This window comes from Acomys russatus, chromosome X, assembly GCF_903995435.1.
Source record: "Acomys russatus chromosome X, mAcoRus1.1, whole genome shotgun sequence".
Taxonomy (NCBI): Eukaryota; Metazoa; Chordata; class Mammalia; order Rodentia; family Muridae; genus Acomys; species Acomys russatus.
The window spans coordinates 14355262-14378424 of record NC_067169.1 but is presented as its reverse complement, the minus strand read 5'-3'; the positions used below and the strand labels follow the sequence as shown (position 1 = coordinate 14378424).

Below are 23163 nucleotides of genomic sequence, written 5' to 3'. Positions count from 1 at the left end.
GAAAACAAATAAACGCTATGCAAAAATAACCAAATGGAAATTCTTTCTAAGGAGGAAAAAAACATGCCTGAATTTACCGTATCGATGCATGAGATTAAGAGCAAATATCTGGCTCCTAATTTGCTATTAATCTCATTTGGTTATTTTGGCAATAGCAGCCATTCCTGGGTCTGACACAGCATCTCTCTCCTCCTCACTTCACACCACTCAATTTGACTCCAGTGGCTAGCTGCCAAGCTCCAGGGAGCCTCTGCTCCCCTACTCCCCAGCACTGGGGTTCAGGCACATGCCAACACCATGTATAGCTTTTTTTGTTTTTGTTTTTGTTTTTGTTTTTCGAGACAGGGTTTCTCTGTGTAGCCTTGGCTGTCCTGGACTCACTTTGTAGACCAGGCTGGCCTGGAACTCACAGCTATCTGCCTGCCTCTGCCTCCGGAGTGCTGGGATTAAAGGCGTGCGCCACCACGCCTGGCTCTAATGTATAGCTTTTGCAGTAGATGATGGGGAACCATCTCAGGCTCTCATACATTGCTCATGGAGCTACCTCCCCAGTCCCCAACACCAGAGCTCTTTTTGTGTGTGTGTTTTGTTGTTGATTTTTTGAGACAGGATATTTCACTGTGTAGCCAAACACCAGATTTTTTTTTTCCTTTGAGACAGGTTTTATCTTGTAGTCCTGGCTGTTCTGGACTTTGTAGACCAGGCTGGCCTCCAACTCTCAGAGATCTGCCTGCCTCTGCCACCTCAGTACTACGATTAAAGGTGTCAAAGGTGTCTGTCACCACTCCCGGCTTCTTTCTGGTTTTTTTTTTTTTTTTTTTTTTAAGGTTTTTTTGTTTTGTTATTGAGACAGGGTCTCTCTTCGTAACCTTGGCTCACTTGGTAGACCAAGCTGGACTTGAACTCACAGCAATCTGCCTGCCTTTGCCAGTACTAGGATTAAAGACCTACGCCACCATGCCTGGCTTCCTTTCTGGTTTGAATGGGTGAGTTTATTAACTATATATATGACAAGCCAAGGTAATAGAATACGTAGCAAGAGAGAGACAGATGCATTGATAGAATATTGCCAACCCAGGTTTTCAAAGCCTGCACCAGTCAGCTAGATACAGAGATAGAGGTAGAGTAGGCTGTTCCCTTGGGTGAAGAAGCTTCGAAGTAAGGAAACTAACAGGAGCTGGGCGTGGTGGCTCACGCCTTTAATCCCAGCACTTGGGAGGCAGAGGCAGGCAGTCGCTGTGAGTTCGAGGCCAGGCTGGCCTACAAAGTGAGTCCAGGACAGCCAAGGCTACACAGAGAGATCCTGTCTCAAAAAACCAAACCGAACCAAACCAACCAACCAAACAAACAAACAAAAAACCCAAAAACAAAAAGAAAAAAAAAAAAAAAAGAAACCAATAGCGACATAAAGATAATGTAATTGTGCTCCCACAACATCCAACACAAACCAACTGGGGAACTTGAGACACACAGTTGGAGTTCCTAATGGAACTTGCCCTGGGCGGCTGAGCTTCCCATGCCTGGGCTTCCAGCCTCTTTCCCAGGCCTCTTTCCCAGGCCTCTCTTTCCCACCGCAGGCCATTTTATACCATAAACAACAACTCCGGTAGGAAACGTTTTACTTAGTAGCTCTTCTCAAGGACACAATGTTTTAACTCCTGGGATGTTTTGTTATTCTCTTTCCTCCCTGTCACAGTTAGAGCAGATAGCCTGTACTCAAGACAATAGGCTTGAAGGACACTGAGATAAGCATGCTTGGGTCTGAAATGGGAGATGAGAGAAGAAGGTTCTATAGCCAGCCTTGCAGTGAACACAAACAGCACATGGCAATTTACCAATATAATGTACATCACACAAAGTTTTTCCAAATTTGATTTTAGAAATCCCATAAGGGAGCCGGGCGTGGTAGTGCACGCCTTTAATCCCAGCACCCGGGAGGCAGAGGCAGGCGGATCGCTGTGAGTTCAAGTCCAGCCTGGTCTACAAAGTGAGTCCAGGATGGCCAAGGCTACACAGAGAGACCCTGTCTCGAAAAACCAAAAAAAAAAAAAAAAAAAAAAAAAAAAAAAGAAAAAGAAAAAAAAAAAAAGAAAAAAAGAAAAAGAAAGAAAGAAAGAAATCCCATAAGGCCACTGATCTACATTGCACCATAAATAACAACATAAAATTCAAAGAGGGTCGGTCGTGGTGGCGCACGCCTTTAATCCCTGCACTTGGGAGGCAGAGGCAGGCTGGTCTACAGAGTGAGTCTAGGACAGCTAGGGCTGTTACACAGAGAAACCTGTCTTGGAAAAAAAAATCCTAAAAGAGAACCACATCAAGACCTGTGCAGTTCCAGTTGCTGAAAATGAGGGATAAAAGAAATCCTGACGCCGGGTGTGGTGGTGCACGCCTTCAATCCCAGCACTCAGGAGGCAGAGGCAAGCGGAGCTCTGTGAGTTCAAGGCCAGCCTGGTCTACAAATCGAGTCCAGGACAGCCAAGGCTACACAGAGAAACCCTGTTTCAGAAAAAAAAAAAAAGTAGATCTTTAATGAGCTGAAAGAGAGAGAAATGCTGTCTTCTTAGAATTCTCTCCTCAGAAAACATAGCCTTCAAATCCATGGGAGTGGTGGATTAGGGAGATGGCTGAGTGGGCAAAATGCTTGCCACCCAATCCAAACACCTCAATTTAGATCCCTCGCACCCAAGTGAAAACCTTCAAAGCTGGATTTAACTAGTTTACAACTTCAGGATGAAGGCTGGAGACAAATGCAGAAGGCTCTCTAGATATCCCAACAGCAAGCTCATGTGTTAGTGAGACACTACCTCAAAAGAGAAGGCATAGGTCTTTAGTCTCAGTGGAGGGCAGGAGGGTCTCTATGAGTTCGAGGCCAGCCTGGTTCACATAGTGAGTTCTAAGCCAGCCAGGGCTACATCATGAGATTCTTTCTTCCAATCAGTTAAATTGAATTATCAAGGAAAGAAGTGACTGAAGAGATTCTCATGTTAACCTCTGGCTTCTCCACATGCCCACGTGGCATGCACAGCGGTACTCATACATACCACACACAAACACACATAGTGCAATTGTGGAGCCAGGACTAAAGTAAACAGGGGAAGAGTGTAACAATTGGTTACTCAATACCAAATAGCTCCGAAAACATACATACAAGTAACATTATACAGACCGAGCCTATTATATCTATATATTTAGACACACACACACACACACACACACACACACACACACACACACAGAGAGAGAGAGAGAGAGAGAGAGAGAGAGAGAGAGAGAGAGAGAGAGAGAGAGAGAGAACAGGAAAAGAAAGCCACGAATGTGAAAGAGAGCAGGGGTGAGGAGGTACATGGAGTAGTTGGAGGGAGAAAAAGGAAGCGGGAAATGATGTAATTACAGTCTTAAAAAGTAAAAATAAGCCAAGGGTCCACAGAGAAACACTATCTTGGGGGGAAAAAAGAAAGAAAAGAAAAGAAAGAGCAGAGTAAAACATATTAAACCTGGAGTTTGAAATCCAAGAAAAAGTAAGGATGCAGCTGAAATGCAATAAAATAGACGAGGGGGGGGCGCGAGGGGGGAGGGAAGCGGGGCACTGACAAGATGGCTCAGTGGGGAGTGCACAAGCCTGCTGACCTGAGCTCAATCTCTGAAAGCCACATGAAGGTGGAAGGAGACAGCTCAATCAACTCATGCACCATGGGATGTGTGTGCCCTCCCCACACAATCAGAACAAAATAGAAAATGGATAAATAAGAGAAAGCTCAAGAAACACAAAGCTGGCTCTTCAAAACTCTCAATAAAACGGACACATATCTAGGTAGGCTGGTCAAGAAGAAAAGTAAAGAGAAAAGCAGTATCAGAAATAAAGAAGGATGGGCATGATGGCGCACGCCTTTAATTCCAGCACTCAGGAGGCAGAGGCAGGTGGATTGCTGTGAGTTTGAGGCCAGCATGGTCTACAAAACGAGTCCAGGACAGCCAAGGTTACACAGAGAAACAAAAACAAAAACAGAAATAAAGGAGGACACATCATATAGATTCTAGAGACTATACACGTGTTTGTGTTTTACATGTGTGTGTGTAGCAATGCATGAGAAAATAAATAACTATATTCATAAGAAAAGGCAGGAAGCTGGGCAGTGGTAGCGCACGCCTTTGATCCCAGCACTCAGGAGGCAGAGGCAGGCAGATCGCGGTGAGTTCGAGGCCAGCCTGGTCTACAGAGAGAGTCCAGGACAGCCAAGGCTACACAGAGAAACCCTGTCTCGAGAAACCAAAAAAAAAAAAAAAATAAATAAATAAATAAATAAATAAATAAAGGGGGGGCAGGAAAATTGTGGATCTGGTTTGAAATTGAACAGACAGACATACCTGCACTTATGGAACAAACAACCTGGGAAAGCGTTTTAATATTTTTCTGATTCAGGTTACTAGCTTGTAGAGAAAGCATTTTCCACAGAATTCCAGCACATAATATCAAAAATATGCAAAGCTCTAGAGGGCTGCCACTGTGAGTCACCACGACACAGTCTGGAAAGAGCTGGCAAAGACTGCCCTTTATTTTTATATGAAAGGATATGTTTATTTCAAAAACGTGGGACTGCTAAACAATTTGAAAATAAAAGCTATTCGCCACATTAACAGAATCGAGAAAGGCCTTAGAAGATGACTTTCATAGAACTCATTAAAAACACCTGATTAAAAAAAAAGGCACCTGATACATCTATTCACGATTAGAACAGCTGTCCTTCAAAAGCGTCAAATGAGAGGTGATGAGCTTCCCTAAAAGTATCATGCCTGGTGGAAAAAAAACACCAAAAGCTTTGACAACAAACTCAGACAAGCTCGTGAGCTTTGGAATGTAGTTCCTAGCCAGCAGACAGGGCAAGAAAGTATCATTGACAATACTCTGTGCCCAGCAAGGAAGTAAGGATGGCCTGTGTGGAAACTCTTGTGTGCAAAAGGCTGGCAAGGGGTGGGGAAACCTGGAGTGGAAAACTTTATATTATTACAAAAATATAAATTGGCCATGAATCTGCTCTATTTGGTGCTTTCTTTTGTTTTCTTTCTTTCTTTCTTTCTTTCTTTCTTTCTTTCTTTCTTTCTTTCTTTCTTTCTTTCTTTCTTTCTTTCCGAGACAGAGTTTCTCTCTGTAGCCTTGGCTGTTCTGGACTCACTTTGTAGTGCAGGCTGGCCTCGAACTCACATCGATCTGCCTGCCTCTGCCTCCTGAGTGCTGGGATTAAAGGCGTGTGCCACCACACCTAGCTATTTGGTCATTTCTATTTTGTGTCTGTAAAGAGAGGTTAGCTCGGTTAGTTTGTTTTTGTTTTTGTTTTTGTATTGGCTTAGTTTTGCTTTGAGACAGTCTCTCCTTCTTATATAACTTTTGCTGGTCTGAAACTCACTATATAGACCAGGCTGGCCTCTAATTTGTAGTGATCCTCCTGCCTCTGCCTACTGAGTGCTAGGATTACAGGTGTGAGGCATGACACCCAGTTGATTTTTTTTTTCTGAAAGTGATTTTTTTTTTACCCAAGACAGGGTTTCTCTGTGTAGCCTTAGATGTCGTGGACTCACTTTGTAGACCAGGCTGGCCTCGAACTCACAGCGATTCACATTCCTCTGCCTCCTCTGAAAGTGATTTTAATATCTGAAGGTACAGCACTATCATTGGAGGCTTTTTTGTCAAACTGATTAAAATGGCATTTGGAATAATGAATGGCTTGCTTGTACTAATAGTTTGTCTGGCTACCTTTTCTTTTTCTTGGGTTTTTTTTTTTTTTCCTTGGGTTTTTGTTTGGTTTGGTTTGCTTTGGCTTTTCTTGTGTTTTGTTGTTGATTTTTGATATATTTGTTGTTTGTTTGTTTTGAGACAGGGTTTCTCTACGTAACCTTGACTGTCCTGGAACTCGCTCTGTAGACCAGGCTGACCTCAAACTAAGATATCTGCCTGCCTCTGCCTCCTTAGAGGTGTGCGCAACCAATGGCTGGCCGTTTTTCTTGTTTTTAAAAACCTTTTAAAAATTAATTTTGGGATGAGAGTACATGCACCATGGAGTAAATGTGGAAGTCAGAGGACAACCTGTGGGCGTCTCATTCCATCATGTGGGTTTTGGGGATCCAACTCAGGCTTTCAGGCTTGGCAGCAAGTGCCTTTACTTGCTGGGCCATCTTCTTTTTCCTTTTTCTTTCTTTCTATTTTTTTTTTTTAATAGAGAATTTCTCTGCATAGCTCTGGCTGTCCTGGACTCACTTTGTAGACCAGGGCTGGCCTTGAACTCACAGAGATTGCCCCTGCCTCTGCCTCCCAAGTGCTGGAATTATAGGTGTGTGCCACCACCGCCTGCCTTGTTTTTCCTTTTTTCAAAAGTATAAAAATTACGAATAACTTAATGGAAAACCTTTAGAGGTATTCTTTTGGAAGATCAAGGATTGGAGGAGCCAGAAACATAGGGCCTATAGGTCATAGAAGGTGGTCTCCTACAAAATTTGGGGCTCACCTCCAAGCAGGAAGTGTCGATAGCCTGTCCTCAATAGTGTGAACCGGCAGTTGATCTCTTCCCGGGCTCAGTTGGCATTTTCTTCTGAGTGGCTCCAAGAGTGAAGACGCCTGCTAAAATGGGCCTTTATATCTAGAAGGGAGAGTTTGCCAAGAGTGCCTGACTTGGAATAGGGCAGAGCTCCAAATGTATTGAGTTTGCCGCTAACCCTTGCCAAAGTTTTATCGGGCTCTTCTCAAAACCATTTGCATTCCATTTTACCAGCACTGTAGGTCACACACACACATTGGAACTTTGGGCTTTTGGAATCAGAAAACAGGAATGCCATGCTGCCCCAGCAGGGATCCCTTACGGTGCTGCAGTTAGATGAGGCCAGGCCTTGGCAAGGAGCCCTTCTGGTGTGATGGAGGCTTGGAGAAGAGCCCTCCCTTGAGCACTAGTTTAAACAGCCCTGCTGGGAACCAATTGGCCAATGCACAGCTCTGTGCAAGGGCCTGGTAGGTTCTTCTTCCTTTGCACATTTCCGATACTTACCAAAGCCAGGATAGACTATTCTTGCTGACAGAAGGGTTCCCTCTAACCCTCTTACCTTTAACCTGCCTTCCCCATGTGTTACTTGGAGATATTTTGTAATTCATGTTGATATAGCTATTGTGTTCTTTGTATATAATTTGTTTGCTCGGTTCAGCTAGGGTCTCAAGTAGCCAGGTTGGCCTTAAACTCATGATGTGGCCCAGGATGACCTTGCCTATCTGATCCTCCTGCCTCTACTTCCTGAGAGGTGGGATTGCAGACATACATCACCAACTCTTGTTCTCATTCTTGCTCCCACTTTCTCCCCCTTTATCTCAAGAAATGAGCATCTCAGCGCTCGTCTGTGATCCCCAGTACTCGGGGAGGCAGAGGCAGGCGGATCTCTGTGAGTTAGAGGCCAGCCTGATCTACAAAGCAAGCCCAGGACAGCCAAGGCTACACAGAGAAACCTTGTCTTGAAAAAAAAAAAACTGAGCCGGGCGTGGTGGCGCACGCCTTTAATCCCAGCACTCGGGAGGCAGAGGCAGGCAGATCGCTGTGAGTTCGAGGCCAGCCTGGTCTACAAAGTGAGTCCAGGATGGCCAAGGCTACACACAGAGAAACCCTGTCTCGAAAAACCAAAAACAAAACAAAACAAAACAAAAAAAAAAAAAAAAAAAAAAAAACTGAAAAAAGAAATAGGCATCTCTCCTAAACTCCCAGGCTCAAATCATTTGCAGTTTTGAGGAGCTAGGACTACAGATTCATGTCAATGTGCCCTGAGAGGTGTATCACTGCCTGGTACTTTTAATGTCTTAAGTATTACATTATATATACCCAAGTGAGTCTACTGGAGTTCACTTTTTCTTCTTTTTGTTTTTCGAGACAGGGTTTCTCTGTGTAGCCTTGGCTGTCCTGGACTCCCTTTGTAGACCAGGCTGGCCTGGAACTCACAGTGATCCACCTGCCTCTGCCTCCCGAATGCTGGGATTACAGGCATGCGCCACCACACCCGGCTGCAGTTCACATTTTAACAGTGTGAATGAAGTGTGGAAATCTTACCTCTTTTGCTAACTCAACACTCCCCATTTATAAGATAATTATGTTAAAGATTTCCAATACATATACTGAGAATCGGAAATGCCAATGGTATAATTATTGCTTTGACTGTCAAACATGATTTAGAAAGGTCAAGAAGAGAAAAAAAAAAATGTCCATTGTACTTACTTTCCCTTTTATTGTCATTCTTCCTTCCTTCCTGATACGCAAAGACTTTTCTTGTCCTTCATGTTCATCAACATTATCCTGGTTATTATTTGCTATGCTTAGAAATCAAACCTAGGCTCTTCTGCATGTGAAGCAAGTGCTCTCTACCACTGAGCCTTATCAGTTTCTTTTTTGTCAGAAATTTTCTTTAGTCCATTCATTAGGCTCTATTTGTCAGCAGCAAATTCTCTTTGATTTTGAGGGTTTTGGTTTTGTCATAAGAAAATATATCTTGGCTGGTGTCTCGCAAGTGCTGCTCTACTTTTCAGGTAGGTTGCTCCAGGAGTGGGGGTGTGGGGTGAGAGGAGCTAGGGGTGGGGGGTGGGGAATGGGGGGAGCTGAGAGTTGGAGTGGGTGAGATTCAGGGGCCCAGAGCCACGGGGCCTCAGCTCACTGCCTGCTTCAGTGTGGGAGGGCTAAACCGAGGCCTCTACACTGGGGTGGGGGGGAGCTGTAGAAAATATATTTTGATTTCTCTTTCATTCCTGAAGACTATGTGTACAAGCTATGTAAATGTACATTAGAAGCTGTTTTTGTTGTTTTTATGCAGGGTCTCATTATGTAGCCTAGGTTGCTTTCTTACTTGAGAGCCTCCTGCCTTAGACTGCCAAGTGTATGGCTGACTAAATTCTTTTTAGCACTTGAAAAACATGGCACTTTTCTTCCACTGTTTTTGCTTTCTAACATTTTTCCTTTAGAGATAACATGCTTTCCTTTGGGTGCTTAGATGATCTATTAATTTTTTTCTGAGGTTTGGCTTTGAGAAATGATGGGTTTTTGTGTTGTTTATCCTGCTAAAAATTTTCTCAGGTTGCCCTGCAGTGATAGCCCACACCTTTAATCCCAGACTCTGAAGGTAGACACTGGACCAGCGTATCTTTGTGAGTTCTAGGCTAGCCTGGTACAGCAGGAGTTCTAGAACAGTCAAGGAAACAAAGAGAAGCTTTGTGTCCAAAAACAAATCAGACACACACACACACACACACACACACACAAAATTTCCTCAGGTTCTTGAATCTTTAGGTTTATGCCTTTTTGAAAAATTTCAGAAAATTTTAAGCATTAATTCTTTAATTACTATTTTAGTTTCATGTTCTCTCCTGAAACTGTCATGATAAAAAAAAAAATTAGATTTAAAAAATATCTCCCAATGGGGCGTGGTGGTGTACACCTTTAATCTCAGCACTCAGGAGGCAGAGGCAGGGGGATCACTGTGAGTTCGAGGCCAGCCTGGTCTACAAAGTGATTCTGGGACAGCCAAGGCTACACAGAAAGATCCTGTCTTGAAAAACAAAGAACAAAAATTATCTCCCATGTCCCTGAAGGTCTGTTCTTTTTTTTTTTTTTTCAGTCTATTTTCTCTCCTTATTTAGAGTAAATTATATTCTAAGCTCCCGTTCTGATTCTCTCCGCAGACCGTTAGATTCTGCTATTGATTCTTGATTCTATTTTTACCTGTAAGCTACTGTCATCTCCAGGTAAAAATGCATTTGAGTTTTGAGACTCCTCTCCATTCAAACAAGAATGCTTAATGTTTGTCAAAGCATTTTTTTAATGACAGCTGTTTTTAAATCGTTGTCAGTTAATTCTAACAAGCCTGTCATCTTAGTGAATTGTCGTTTCCCACTCAAGTTGAGAATTTCCCGATCTGAGTATGAAGAGTAATTTTTTTTTTTTAAATTGACGTTTTAGGAAGTCTCTCCAGCTGCTGCTGAGACGACTCAGCTACGGACACGGGAGGGTTAAGTTCCAGATTTCGAGATCAGCGTTTGCTGACGTGTGCGCACGCGCGCGGCCGCACCTGCGCCTGCGCTCCTGGGCGGCGTGTGACTACGGGGCGGAGCGAGGCGGGGCGGGGCGGGACGGGATGCTTGGCTTCACACTAGGCCATCGGCCGCTAACCACCCGTCGCCTGCGCTCTGTGGCGCCGCGACCTTGCCTCCAGTAATCTGGTGGCAGCGAACTCGTCAGCTCTGCGAGGGGGGTGAAAATTCAGACTCCGGGCTGGGTGACGTCAGCGGAGGGGGCGGGACGCGGCGGATCTTCTAGGCGGAGGGGAAAGTCCGGGCTGTTTCAGCTGAGCCAAGGAATGGGAGGCGCCTTAGCCTACCCGCAGGCCACCGCGCTGTGAATCCTGCCTTCCCTGAAACCTCCCTGAGGCAAGGGGTGTGTGCGAATCTCTTTACTGTTACAACTCTCGAGCCCTTCCTGGTTAAGGGTGGGACCACACAGGCTTTGGGGATTTTTTTTTTTTAAACCCCTTTACTGTTTGGCTGATCTAGAGCAATCATTGTGCAGAAGTTTACTGTTTAGATAGAAAAAAAAAACCAGACTTTTTTTTTTCAGGGTGTTTTTTGTTTGTTTTGTTTTTAATTTTTCTGTTTGTGGCTGCTCTTTCTGGGGTGTTGGCTTCTCCAAAAACCAGTCTGGAAGGTATGGAAACCCACAGCCATGTGTTCATCATGTCCCGTAGCCTGCAATAGCTCTACTTTTCTTCTCCACCTTATTTTATATCTAAAACTAAGCATTTTGGGTGTTCTTGGTGGTACTGGGGAAAGTGCATTTTACTCCATTTTTCCAGAAGCACAGGGCCCTAACGCTGCTTTTTCATACGTCATCATAACCATGAAAGGATGTGCACAGGCTTGCTAGGCCTTTTCTACCGTACGGGAATCCATAAGTGAACAGGAAGGCATTTTAGAAAAACCAATTACATGGTTTTTTTTTTTTTTTCTTTGTTTTTGTCTTTTAAAAAAAAAAAAAAACTTGAAAAGAGACATCCCTGCCAACAATTTTCTGTTTCCCTGCTTTGGAGATTATGTAAGAGGAAAGAACCATGGTTTCGGGGAAAGGACAATAAAGTCGGTTCTGGGAGTTTGTATGTTTTTATTAAGGTGGGATTACTATATAACGGTGTGTACATATTTAAAAATATATGATTATGTACAACACGAATACACACCGCTACAGAATCACCACAATTAAAACTCTGAACAAGTCTATCAACCTCAAACATTTCCTAGGGCCCCTTTGAAATTTTTCCCTTCAGTCTTCCCCACCAGACCGGCACTCCAGGTAACCAGGGCTCAGGTTCTGTAGCCCAGGCTGGCCTCTTAGGTGCTGGGATTACAGGCTTGCCCTATCACACCCATTTTACTGTTGTACTTCCTATCGCGCACAAAAAAGTATTGTTTAGGATTTTGTATAACTGCACTAATTGTTATTGACTGGTTTCTTTCCCACATGATAACTTCCTTGCAATTCATCCATATCTATTGATACTGTTTCTCCCTTTTGTAAGAGTCCTCTATACGGCTATATGACAATTTGGCTATCCTTTCATTTGTTGATGGACATTCCAGTTGTTCCCAATTTTTAAAAATATATTTTATTAATTTATTCATATTACATCTCAATTGTTATCCCATCCCTTGTATCCTCCCATTCCTCCCTCCCTCCCTCACGTGTTGTTCCCAATTTTGGGCTGCTATAAATAAAGCAGCTCTTACCCAGGGATGGTGGCGCACACCTTTAATCCCAGTACTTGAGAGACAGAGGCAGGCAGATCCCTGTGAGTTTGAGGCCAGCCTGGTCTACAAATAGAGTTTCAGGACAGCCAAGACTACACAGAGAAACCCTGTCTTGAAAAACAAACAACAACAACAAAAAAAGCAGCTCTGAACACTCACCTATAACTCTTTGTGTCGATATATGCTCTCTTTGCTTGTGGTTAAATACGTGGGAATAAAATGGCTGTATCATAAAGCAGGCACATGTTTAATATTTTTCTTTCCTTTTGTCTCTCTCTGTGTGTATGTATAGGTTGGAAGTTAACTTGGAGTGTTTCTCAATCAGTCCCCACCTTCCTTTTTGAGACCTGGTGTGCCACTGACCCTGGAGCTCACTGATTCAGCTAGACTGGGTAGCCAGCAAAGCCTTGGGATCCTCGCATCTCTCAGCCCCTCCAGCAGTGGGAATCCGTACATCTATCACTGTGTCCAGGTTTGTTTTTGTTTTTTGTTTTTTGGGGTTTTTTTTCTTTGTTTTTTGATGAGATCTCCCTCTGTAGCCCCGGATGGCCAGGGACTCAGTATGTAGCCCAAGCCTCCTGGGTGCTGGGATTAAAAACGTGTACCAATCATGTCCAGGCTTTTTACACAAGTCCTCATGCTTACACAGCAACTACTAAATACTTTGCCACGTCATTATTTCTTTTGACACGTCTACTAACAATGTATGAGAGTTCCCATTTTCTCTATATCCTTGCTACTCCCTGCGCAGTTCTTTGCATTTTTGCCATTATAATAAGTTAGAGTGGCCTCCCATGCTTACATTTCCCTAATGATAGCAATGATGCCGACCACCCTTCCAAGGGCCTTTTGGCAACCTATCCACCTTCAGCAAAGTTTCTCGGTTGGTCCCTTATTTGTGTTTCAGGTTTCTTTGGTTTGGTTTGGTTTTTTCAAGACAGGGTTTCTTTGTGTAGCCTTGGCTGTCCTGGACTCACTTTGTAGACCAGGCTGGCCCCAACTCACAGAGATCTGCCTGCCTCTGCCTCCCAAGTGCTGGGATTAAAGGCGTGCACCACCACACCTGGCTAGGAAGTTATCTTTTAATAAAGATTTATTTCTTTTTTATTATCTCTGTGTGTGCATGAGTTGTAAGTACCCACTGAGTCCAGAAGAAGGTGTTGGGTCTCTGGGATCTGGAGTTGCATGTGGTTGTGAGCCACGTGATGTGGTGCTAAGAACTTTACCCAGGTCCTCTGGAATAGCAGCCCTTTCTCCAGCCGTTATATATGTTTTGAGCCCTGTAATATATTATAATGACTTTGGTTTAGATAGCCAATTATCTTTTAGAGATAGTTACACTCAAAAAAGATATCTTGAGCTGGGTAGTGGTGGCACACGCCTGTAATCCCAGCACTTGGGAGGCAGAGGCGGTCGGATCTTTGTGAGTTCGAGGCCAGCCTGGTCTACAAAGCAAGTTTAGGACAGCCAGGGCTAAATAGAGAAACCCTTCTCTCAAAAACAACAAACAAACAAACAAAAAATATTTTCAAAATTCCTGTAGGGCTCAGCTGTGGCTCAGTTGTAGAACATTTGCCTAGCATACACAAAGCCATGGGGCCCCATCCTTAGCACAGCAAAGATAAATATATTAATTTATAGTTACCAATTTTGTTAAACATGTCTGGCTTCATTCATTTGTATAGATTCAGCCTGATATTTGGTATAAATTTCTTTCTGCCTGAAGGAAACACGAACTTTAAAAATAATTTTATAATTTATTTTTATTTTATGTGCATTATGTTCTCTCTTCATGTGTGTCTGTGTGAGGGTGTCAGGTCCCCTGAACCTGGAGTTATAGACAGTTGTGAGCTACCATGTGGTTGCTGGGAACTAAACCAGGGTCCTTTGGGACAAGAGCCAGTGCTCTTAACCACTGGGTCATCTCTGCAGCCCTTCTTTTTCTTTCTTTTTTTGTTTTGTTTTGAAACAGGGTTTCTCTGTGTAGCCCTGGCTGTCCTGGACTCTGTAGACTAGGCTAACCTCAAACCCACAGTGATCCTCCTGCCTTTGCCTCCTGAGTGCTGGTATCACAGGCATGAGCTACCACATCTAGCCTTCCTTTTCTTTTCCATTCTTTTGAGACCAGAGTCGCATGTATCTCAGGATGACCTTGAACTTCTGAGCTTCTTCCCTCTACTGTCTGAAGTGTTGTGATTACAGGCACGTATTACCTGATTTCTGTGGGGCTTCTGTTATAGCCAAGGGCCTGTGCATGCTAGCTAAACACTCTTGAGTTCATAGGTAAGTACTCTATGAGTTCTATGCATAGACTTAATTCCCATTTATTTTTGTGTTTGAATTGACAGCTTATATTGGTTTATCTTCAAGTCCACTATTTTTTTTCTTTCACAAGAGGATGAATGACACCTACAAACAAACAAACAAACAAACAAACAGCAACAAGATAAAGGACAAAAAACCAGTGCTTGAGAGCTGGCTCAGTGGTTAAGAGCACTGGCTGCTCTTCCAGAAGATTCTGGGTTCAATTCCCAGCACTTACATGGCAGCTCACAACTGTCTGTAACTCCAGGATCTGACACCTTCACATAGGCAAAACAATGCACATAAGATAAAAATAAATAAATTATTGAGCCAGGTGTGGTATCCCACGCCTTTTGTTTATTTTATTTATTTATTTAAGTGTTTTGAGACAGAGTTTCTCTGTGTGACAGAGCCCTGGCTGACCCGGACTCTCTTTGTAGACCAGGCTGGCCTGAAACTCACAGAGATCCACCTGATTCTGCCTCACAAATGCTGGGATTAAAGGTGTGTGCCACCATGCCTGGCCATCTCCTTGATCCCAGCACTTGAGGAGGCAGAGGCAGGCGGATCTCTGTGAATTTGAGGCCACTGTGGTCTACAAAGCGAGTCCAGGACAGCCAGGGCTATTACACAGAGAAACCCTGTTTCAAAACAAACAAACAAACAAAAACAAAAACAAAAAACCCAACAACCTCCCCCTAACTAACTAACTAACTTACTAAATAAATAAATAAATAAAATTTTAAAACCTATAGCTAGCATTGTAGTTAATAGTGAAATGTTGGACTTTTATCCTTAAATTAGATGTCAGACAGTAATGTCCAATCTCCCCACTTCTTTTCAAAGCATGCAGACAATAAAGGAGGTAGTGAAACTGTTTCTATTTGCACATGACAGGACTGTTTCTTTAGAAAAACCTTTAGGGCCAGGCTTGGTACACACCTGTAACCCCAGCACTCAGGAAGCAGAGAAAGGCATACCTCTGTGAGTTTGGGGTTAGCCTGGTCTATAAACTGAGGCCAGGACAGACAGGACTACAAGAGAAACCCTGTCTCGAAAAACCTTTAGGAATACATCCAAAACTGCTGACTAAATTTTTGTTTGTTTGTTTTTGTTTTTTTTTGAGACAGGGTTTCTCTGTGTATCCTTGCCTGTCCTGGACTCACTTTGTAGACCAGGCTAGCCTCGAACTCACATCGATCCACCTGCCTCTGCCTCCCAAGTGCTGGGAATAAAGGCGTGTACTACTACCACCGCCCGGCTTAAATTTTTAAAGTCACAGAATACAAAGTTCATGTTTTGAAAACTTAGTTTTACTTTGATATGCTACACCAAAACAATTGAAAAATTTAAAAAAAATTTTCTTTTTGTTTTTTCGAGACAGGGTTTCTCTGTGTAGCCTTGGTTGTCCTAGGCCTGCTTTGTAGACCAGACTTGCCTCGAACTCACAGTGATTCACCTGCCTCTGCCTCCCTGGTGCATTGGTGTGAGAGTGTCAGATCTTGGAGTTACAGACAGTTGTGAGTTGCTATGTGGGTTCTGGGAATTGAACCAGAGTCTTTTGGAAGAGCAGGCATTTCATGTGTAATATCATCAGAACCATAAAACACTTCAGTAAATTTAGCATGTATAAACTTCTATGCAGCTAAACATTTGTGAGAGACAGCTGAACTTGATGGTGTATGCCTGTAATCCCATTACTCAGGAGGCAGATCTCTGTGAGTTTGAGGCTAGCCTAGAAAGGAAGTTCCAGAACAGCCAGGATTACAGAGAAACCCTGTCTCAAAAAACTGAAAAGAAAAAAAAAAGTAGACAACCAGATAGGCCATCATACTTACAAATTGAAAGCCCCATAAATGTTAATATGTCAGTTGTTTTGGTAAATATTGAAAGTCTAGTTTTAAAGTTTAGGAAATGTAAAGGTCCTAGAATGTGCAAAAATTCTTGAAAAAAATAAATAGAGGCACAGAAGGGGGAATGAGCTACTGATAAACGCAACAAACTCGGGCTGGAGAGATGGCTCAGCAGTTAAGAGCACCATCTGCTCTTCCAGAGGTCCTGAGTTCAATTCCCAGAAACCACATGGTGGCTCACAACCATCTATACCCTCTAAAGCCTTCTTCCGGTGGATAGGTGTACATGCAGATAGAGCACTCATATACATAAAATAAATAAATAAAATCTTTAAAAAAGAAAAAAGAAAAACAAAACAAAATGTAACAAACTCAGAAGATCCCCTAGATGATCACCCCTCACCCCCAAACCCCCATTGCTATTAATAGTTTGGCAGGTTTTCAGTCAATGAAATTTTGTCTTGGATTTGCATGCGTGTGTATATATTGAAATATATAGTGATCACTTAAAAGTATACATGGAGGTTGAGGTTGGGGTTCAGTGGTAGAGTGCTTGCCTAGCTTAGATAAGGCCCTAGATTCAACCCCCAGTATCACTGAAAGAAAAGAAAGGATAAATGGGATTATACTATGTACATGCTGAGTAACTTGTTTAATTTTCTTGATATTTTTTGTCAATGTTTTGCCAATCCATTCATGTCAGCAAATGTCCATTTTTTGTTAACTGATGAATACTATCCCATAGAACATGCTAGAGTTCCTTCATTCTCCACTAGAAATGTAGTTGTTTAAATTTGTTGTTGTTTTGATTTTTTGTTCTTTTTTTTGAGACAGGGTTTCTCTGTGTAGCCTTGGCTGTCCTGGACTCACTTTGTAGACCAGGCAGACCTCAAACTCACAGAGATCTGCCTGCCTCTGGGTGCCAGAGTGCTGGGACTAAAGGCGTGCACCACTACACCTGGCTGTAAATTACTTTTTCATTGTAACAATTCATGTCTTCTCTTCTGACTTGATTTGTTTCTAATCCCTACTTTACATGTGCTAGTGCCAATGTTTTGCCAGTTCTGTTGAAGATACAAAACACTGGGCCAGAGAGGTGTTTTTCTTTTTTGAAATGGTGTCTCACTGTATATCCCTAGCTGGTCTGAATCCCCCTGTCTCTCCTTCCTGGGGGCATGTGCCACCACACCCAGCTTAAGGTTTTGTTTTTTTAAACATTTTGTGGTTACCACAATTTCTAACTTAAATGTATAACATGTGTAAGCCTTTCTGTATGGCTTTCATTTTTTAAGTCTTTAAGACATTATCCCTTGTCTGGGCATGGTGGCACACCCCTTTAATCCCAGCAGAGGCAGGCGAATCTCTGTGAGTTCCAGGACAGCCTGGTCTACAAAGCGAGTCCAGGACAGCCTGGCCTACAAAGCGAGTCCAGGACAGCCAAGGCTACACAGCTACACAGAGAAACCCTGTCTCGAAAAATCAATCAATCAAACAAACAAAAAAAACCAAAAAAAAAAAAAAAAAAGAAAAAAAAAAAAAAGAAAGAAAAAAGAGAAAGAAAGAAAAAAGAAATTATCCCTTAACTCTCAGGCATAGTGAAGCAGGTTTGTAATCCTAGCACTTGGGAGATGGAGGCAAGAGGCTCAAGGGTTCGAGGTTGAAGGGTACTTGGAGCTACATAGGGAGGTCGGGATAGGTTTGGACTGCAGGAAAAAACTATGTCAAGAGGCAGGCGAATCGCTGTGAGTTCGAGGCCAGCCTGGTCTACAAAGTGAGTCCAGGATGGCCAAGGCTACACAGAGAGACCCTGTCTCGAAAAACCAAAAAAAACAAAAACAAACAAACAAAAAAAAACTATGTCAAGAAAACAAAAACCCAAACCAGAAACGAAATCGTCTATCACACGGTCAAAATAAATAAATAAAATCCTTAGATTATCTCCCAAAATGTTTCCCAGATGTATTTTCTGTGCAAATAATCTGTATAAGAAACATACACACACACACAAAACCCAAACCAAAACAACAAGAAAAACAAGGATGACATCATGTATACTGCCTTATAACCTGTTGTCTTGTAGCAATATATTTTGAACATCCTTTAATTTGAATAAATGTATCGTTAGTGTTGTGGGTGGGGTTTCCCGGGAAACAGACTCTGGAGACAAGAGATTTGTGTGCAGGAAGCTTATCCGGGAGTGCTTTCGAGACCAAGGACTGAGCGAGCCAGCGAGCGCGAGTGGGGGAAGGGAACGAAACAGGATTAGACTGGAGAGAATTTGAGGCGGTGCTGCTGCAGTCGTCACAACGGCTGGAGCTTGGCGGTTTAGAATTCCCTTCATCATTGTCCCAATTTGAAGAAAGAAACCTGGGGCATTTGTTTGATGCGGGCTGTCCCTGGGGAAGAGCTGGGGGTGTCACTGGGCAGGACAGCTGCCTTGCTGTGAGTATCATCCCCGGAGCCAGCAAATGGGCGGATTAAGGCTGTTGCAGGCTGGTAACCTCCTTCCTGATACCTAGGAGCCTTAAAGGAGGGGCCTCTGAAGAGCGCCTCAAGGCTCACCACCTTTAAAGACACTGTTTGATCCGAGCTGCCGAGAACACCACCCACCACTCACTCATCGGGTCTGCAATAGGTGATCCTTGACAGAAAGGTATCAGTTCCTTTCCTGAGGAAAGCAAAAACTTTTGGAGAGGTGCCCAGTACGCTCTCACATTTCATTGACCTTAACTAAAATGTTAGGTGCAGGGGAAGCTGAGAAAGTGGGGTCAGGATTGTCCTGATTTTGTGCCTTGAGCAGAGGACATTGCTGCTCAGAACAATACTTGAGCATAGAAAAACATCAAGGATTTCTGACAGTATCTGCCTCAAAGTGCACTCCTAAACAAATATTTTGAACAATCACATCTGCTTTAATGAAACAGATTTCATATTGACTGGCGTTTGGGTTCCTATAACACTATGATGTGGTCTGCTGTATTGACATTAACAGCCTAGTAATTTTTTGTTTGGTTTTTCGAGACAGGGTTTCTCTGTGTAGCCTTGGCCATCCTGGACTCACTTTGTAGACCAGGCTGGCCTCGAACTCACAGCGTTGTGGTCTGCTGTATTGACATTAACAGCCTAGTAATTTTTTGTTTGGTTTTTCGAGACAGGGTTTCTCTGTGTAGCCTTGGCCATCCTGGACTCACTTTGTAGACCAGGCTGGCCTCGAACTCACAGCGATCCGCCTGCCTCTGCCTCCTGAGTGCTGGGATTAAAGGCCTGGGACACCTCCTTTTTAATACCATCTAGGACCACCTGCCTATGGGTGGTGCCAAAAAGGTGGGCTGGGCTATTCCACATCAGTCAGTAATCAAGAAAATACCCTGAACAGACCCACCCACAAGGCAATGAGAGAACAGTTCCTCAACTGAGGTTTCCTCTTTCCAGGTGATTCTAGTTTGGGTCGAGTTGACCAAAAGTAAGCAGAACAGGGGTGACATGCTAACTGTATCTCTTGGAAGTGCATTTTTGAAAGGATTTTAAAGCCCAGCACATGGGGAGGCAGAAGCAGGCAGATCTCTGAGTTCAAGACCAGGTCTATGAAGTCCAGGACAGCCAAGACTACACAGAGAAACTCTGTCTCGGGAATAAATAAATAAATAAATAAATTGATGCAGAATAAGTACCTTGGAAAACCCTCTATATGTATGCTTTCCCTGAGCAGTAGATGAAGAGGTCAATTTCCCCCCAGCATCCTTTCAGACACTGGATTTTTCACATTTTCTTTTTCTTTTTCTTTCTTTCTTTCTTTCTTTCTTTTTTTTTTTTTTTTTGAACTTTCAAGACAGGGTTTCTCTGTGTAGCCTTGGCTATCCTGGACTCACTCTGTAGACCAGGCTGGCCTCGAAGTCACAGCAATCCGCCTGACTCTGCCTCCCGAGTGCTGGGATTAAAGGCGTGTGCCACCACGCCCGGCTGATTTTTCACACTTTCATTAATTGTATATATATTTTTCTTTTTAAAAGTATCCCGCCTTCACTCTCATTTTGGATTGATTTTATTGGCTATATGTGCTTGTTTTTGTTGTTATTGTTTCTTTGTTATTTTGTTTGCATGATAGTCCAAAATATGTTGATTCTGGAAAGCTTTGAGACACAGTCTGTGTTGTGGTCTTTGTACTATAAGGGTTAATTCCAGCAGACATGCCGGGTTTTGCTGGTCAAGACATGAAACATACTAATTAATGATGCTTCTTTTTAACCACCAGCCCAAGGAATTTCAAGGCCTTTCCACCCAGTTTGTTATATTTGTTTATGGACAACAATGAGATTGATGATTGGTCAGTGATCTTAGTGCTACAAACCCCCATTCCCACCAGGCTCTGGTATTCAGAAAAATAGCGAGGTGTCTAAATCCTAGGACCTAAATATATATTCTCTGTATTGATGGTAGCAGCAGCATATCTGTACTAAAGGACTTTACAACGCAAGCCGTTATTTTCTGACCTATAAATTATACTCTGAATAGCTAACTAATGTATGCCAGAAATACTTGGAAAGATCACTCTGAAAAGTAAAAGGAAAAGAAATTATTCTGCCACTCCAGTGAAGAATAGGGACACATGAACTTAGAGACAGCTGCCCATAGCTAACCGGATGGGGAACATGACAGTACTGTTTCAAAAATAATTTACTGAATTTAAAGTTTATGAATAATAGATCTCCAACCCCCAGTTTAAATTTTCTTAGTGAAAAGGTATTAACAACCATTATAATAGTCAAAATAAAACCATGATGCAACCCGGGCATGGTGGCGCATGCCTTTAATCTCAGCACTCGGGAGGCAGAGGCAGGTGGATGTCTGTGAGTTCGAGGCCAGCCTGGTCTACAAAGCAAGTCCAGGACAGCCAAGGCTACACAGAGAAACCCTGTCTCAAAAAGCCAAAACAAACAAAAAACCTAAAACCGTTATGCTATAAATCTAACAAAATACTTAAGATATTTTCTGATCTCTCAGCATACAAATACAGTATATTAAAATTATAGGAATAATTTGTATTAAATAATTATTGTTTCACTTCATAGTTTTGGCATACATTTATAGACTTGCATGTAAATACTAAATATTTACCAGCTCAGAAAAATACTATTGCAGTCCACATGCACTTTAGATTAAATATATAAAAAAATAAAATGGTATTTAATATATAAGTGAATTTCAAAAATAATGAATTATCATTGAAATGCACAATATGGGAAACTAAGTTCTAAAATGTGGTATGAAAATGTATCATTCCCACATGAATATACTTATCTGTCTCTGTCAAAATAATATGGATTAACTCCTTTAGTTTCAGTACTCGAGAGGCAGAGTCAAGTGGCTCTCTGAGTTTGAGGACAGCCTGGTCTACAGAGCCAGCTCCAGGACAGCCAGGGCGGCACAGAAAAACCCTGTCTAGAACCCTCCACACCCCCCACAGTCCCCAAAAAGGGTATGGTGCTGAGAAAAAGCAAGGTACAGGCATATGCAGCAAATCACTCTTGGAAATTGTAAGTCTGTGCCTATTTTCTGGTATTTTTCAAAACAAAATACTGGGAAGATAAACCAGAATTAAGAAAACTGGTTTCCTAAAGGTGAAGGGGGGAGGGGGGTTCAGAATGTACAAAGGCGGGAGTTAGATTTTTCTCTGAGTGTATTTTGTTTCATACTTTTTGTTGTTTGTTTTTTTGTAAAAGATGGCCTCCAATGATAACCATCTGTGAGTACTCACACCGTTGTGATGGCCTACCAACAGGGCGCCATGGTTGGGCTGGGTGATCCGGTCCACAATTAAGTTTTAGATACATGTGTAGCTTCCTTTTTGCTTTCTCCTGGATTGTTTGTTCTCTGGGAAACTTTTTGCCCAGCCAAGTAGTTCCATGTGAGGAGACTCTGAGGCCTAATGAGAGCCATGTGAGGGCCTGGAAGCCACGCCTTCAGCCCCAAACAAGCATTAAGGTGCTTGCAGCTCCCTAACAGAGCCTGCCTTGAGCACCTCCGAACCACTGCTAAGGAGGCTGCCCCAGGTTTCTGACTGCCGAAAACTGAGAGAATATTTGTTATTTTACGCCGCTAGTTTGTTAGATAAACTGTTAGTACACCACTAATGTAAGAACTGTTAAATTGTTTTTTTTAATAATTTAAAAACTGAATATAAGCAAGAAAGAAAAAAAGATAGTCTTTAAAATTAAAGATGAGCCGGGCGTAGTGGCACGTGCCTCTAATCTCAGCGCTTGGGAGGAAGAGGCAGGAGGATCTCTATGAGTTTGAGGCCAGCCTGGTCTACAAAGAGAGTCCAAACCAATCAAGGCTACACAGAAAAACCCTGTCTCAAACAAACCAACAAAAAACAAAACAACAACAACAACAACAACAACAACAAAAAAACCCCAAATTAAAGTTGAACTGGGGGAAAAAAGGAGCCCAATTATAAAGCTGGTGGCAAAAATACACGGTAATTATTTCAAGTGACTTAAAGACAGAGTATTTTTACTACGTATCCCCCAGTGTCTGGGTCCCAAGGACAGAAATAAGTAGATAAATCTTAAATGGCACTCAATAATCGAATTGTCATTAATAACATTGATATCATTATCCTGGAACTATAATTGTGTAGTGGAATAAACCAGATAGGTTATTATGTTAACATCTTTAAGAACTAATCCCAGCACTCGGGAGGCAGAGGCAGGCGGATGGCTGTGAGTTTGAGGCCAGCCTGGTCTACAAAGTGAGTCTAGGACAGCTAAGGCTACACAGAGAAACCCTGTATTGAAAAACAAACAAACAAACAAACAAACAAAAAGAACTAAGATTTTTGGGCTGGAGAGATGGCTCAGTGGTTGGGAGCACTGACTGTTCTTCGAGAGGACCTGGGTTCAATTCTCAGCACACACATGGCAGCTTACAACTGTCTGTAACTCCAAAATCTGACACCCATAGACATATATGCAGGCAAAACACCAATGCATATAAGATAAAAATAAATTATTTAAAAACACTAAGATTTTACATATGAGAAGAAGGACATAAGACAAGGAAGTTAACTGGAAACCTTTTTATACCCTATTCTGGAAACAGCAGCATTTAGTCACAATTTCTTTTTCTAAAAGGCACAGCTTTCTTAGTCCTGTTCAAGAAAAGACAAGAAAGTCAAGACTACATCGCAGATTGTGA

The 23163-nt window shown here is 42.6% G+C and overlaps 1 non-coding gene across 1 annotated transcript; it reads left to right on the top strand.

Annotated features, from left to right (window-relative positions):
* Positions 1-8613: 8613 nt before the first annotated feature.
* LOC127186107 (small nucleolar RNA ACA64) lies at positions 8614-8717 on the top strand. Its single transcript, XR_007830340.1, has one exon. It is a non-coding gene; the product is annotated as a small nucleolar RNA ACA64 (small nucleolar RNA).
* Positions 8718-23163: the final 14446 nt, after the last annotated feature.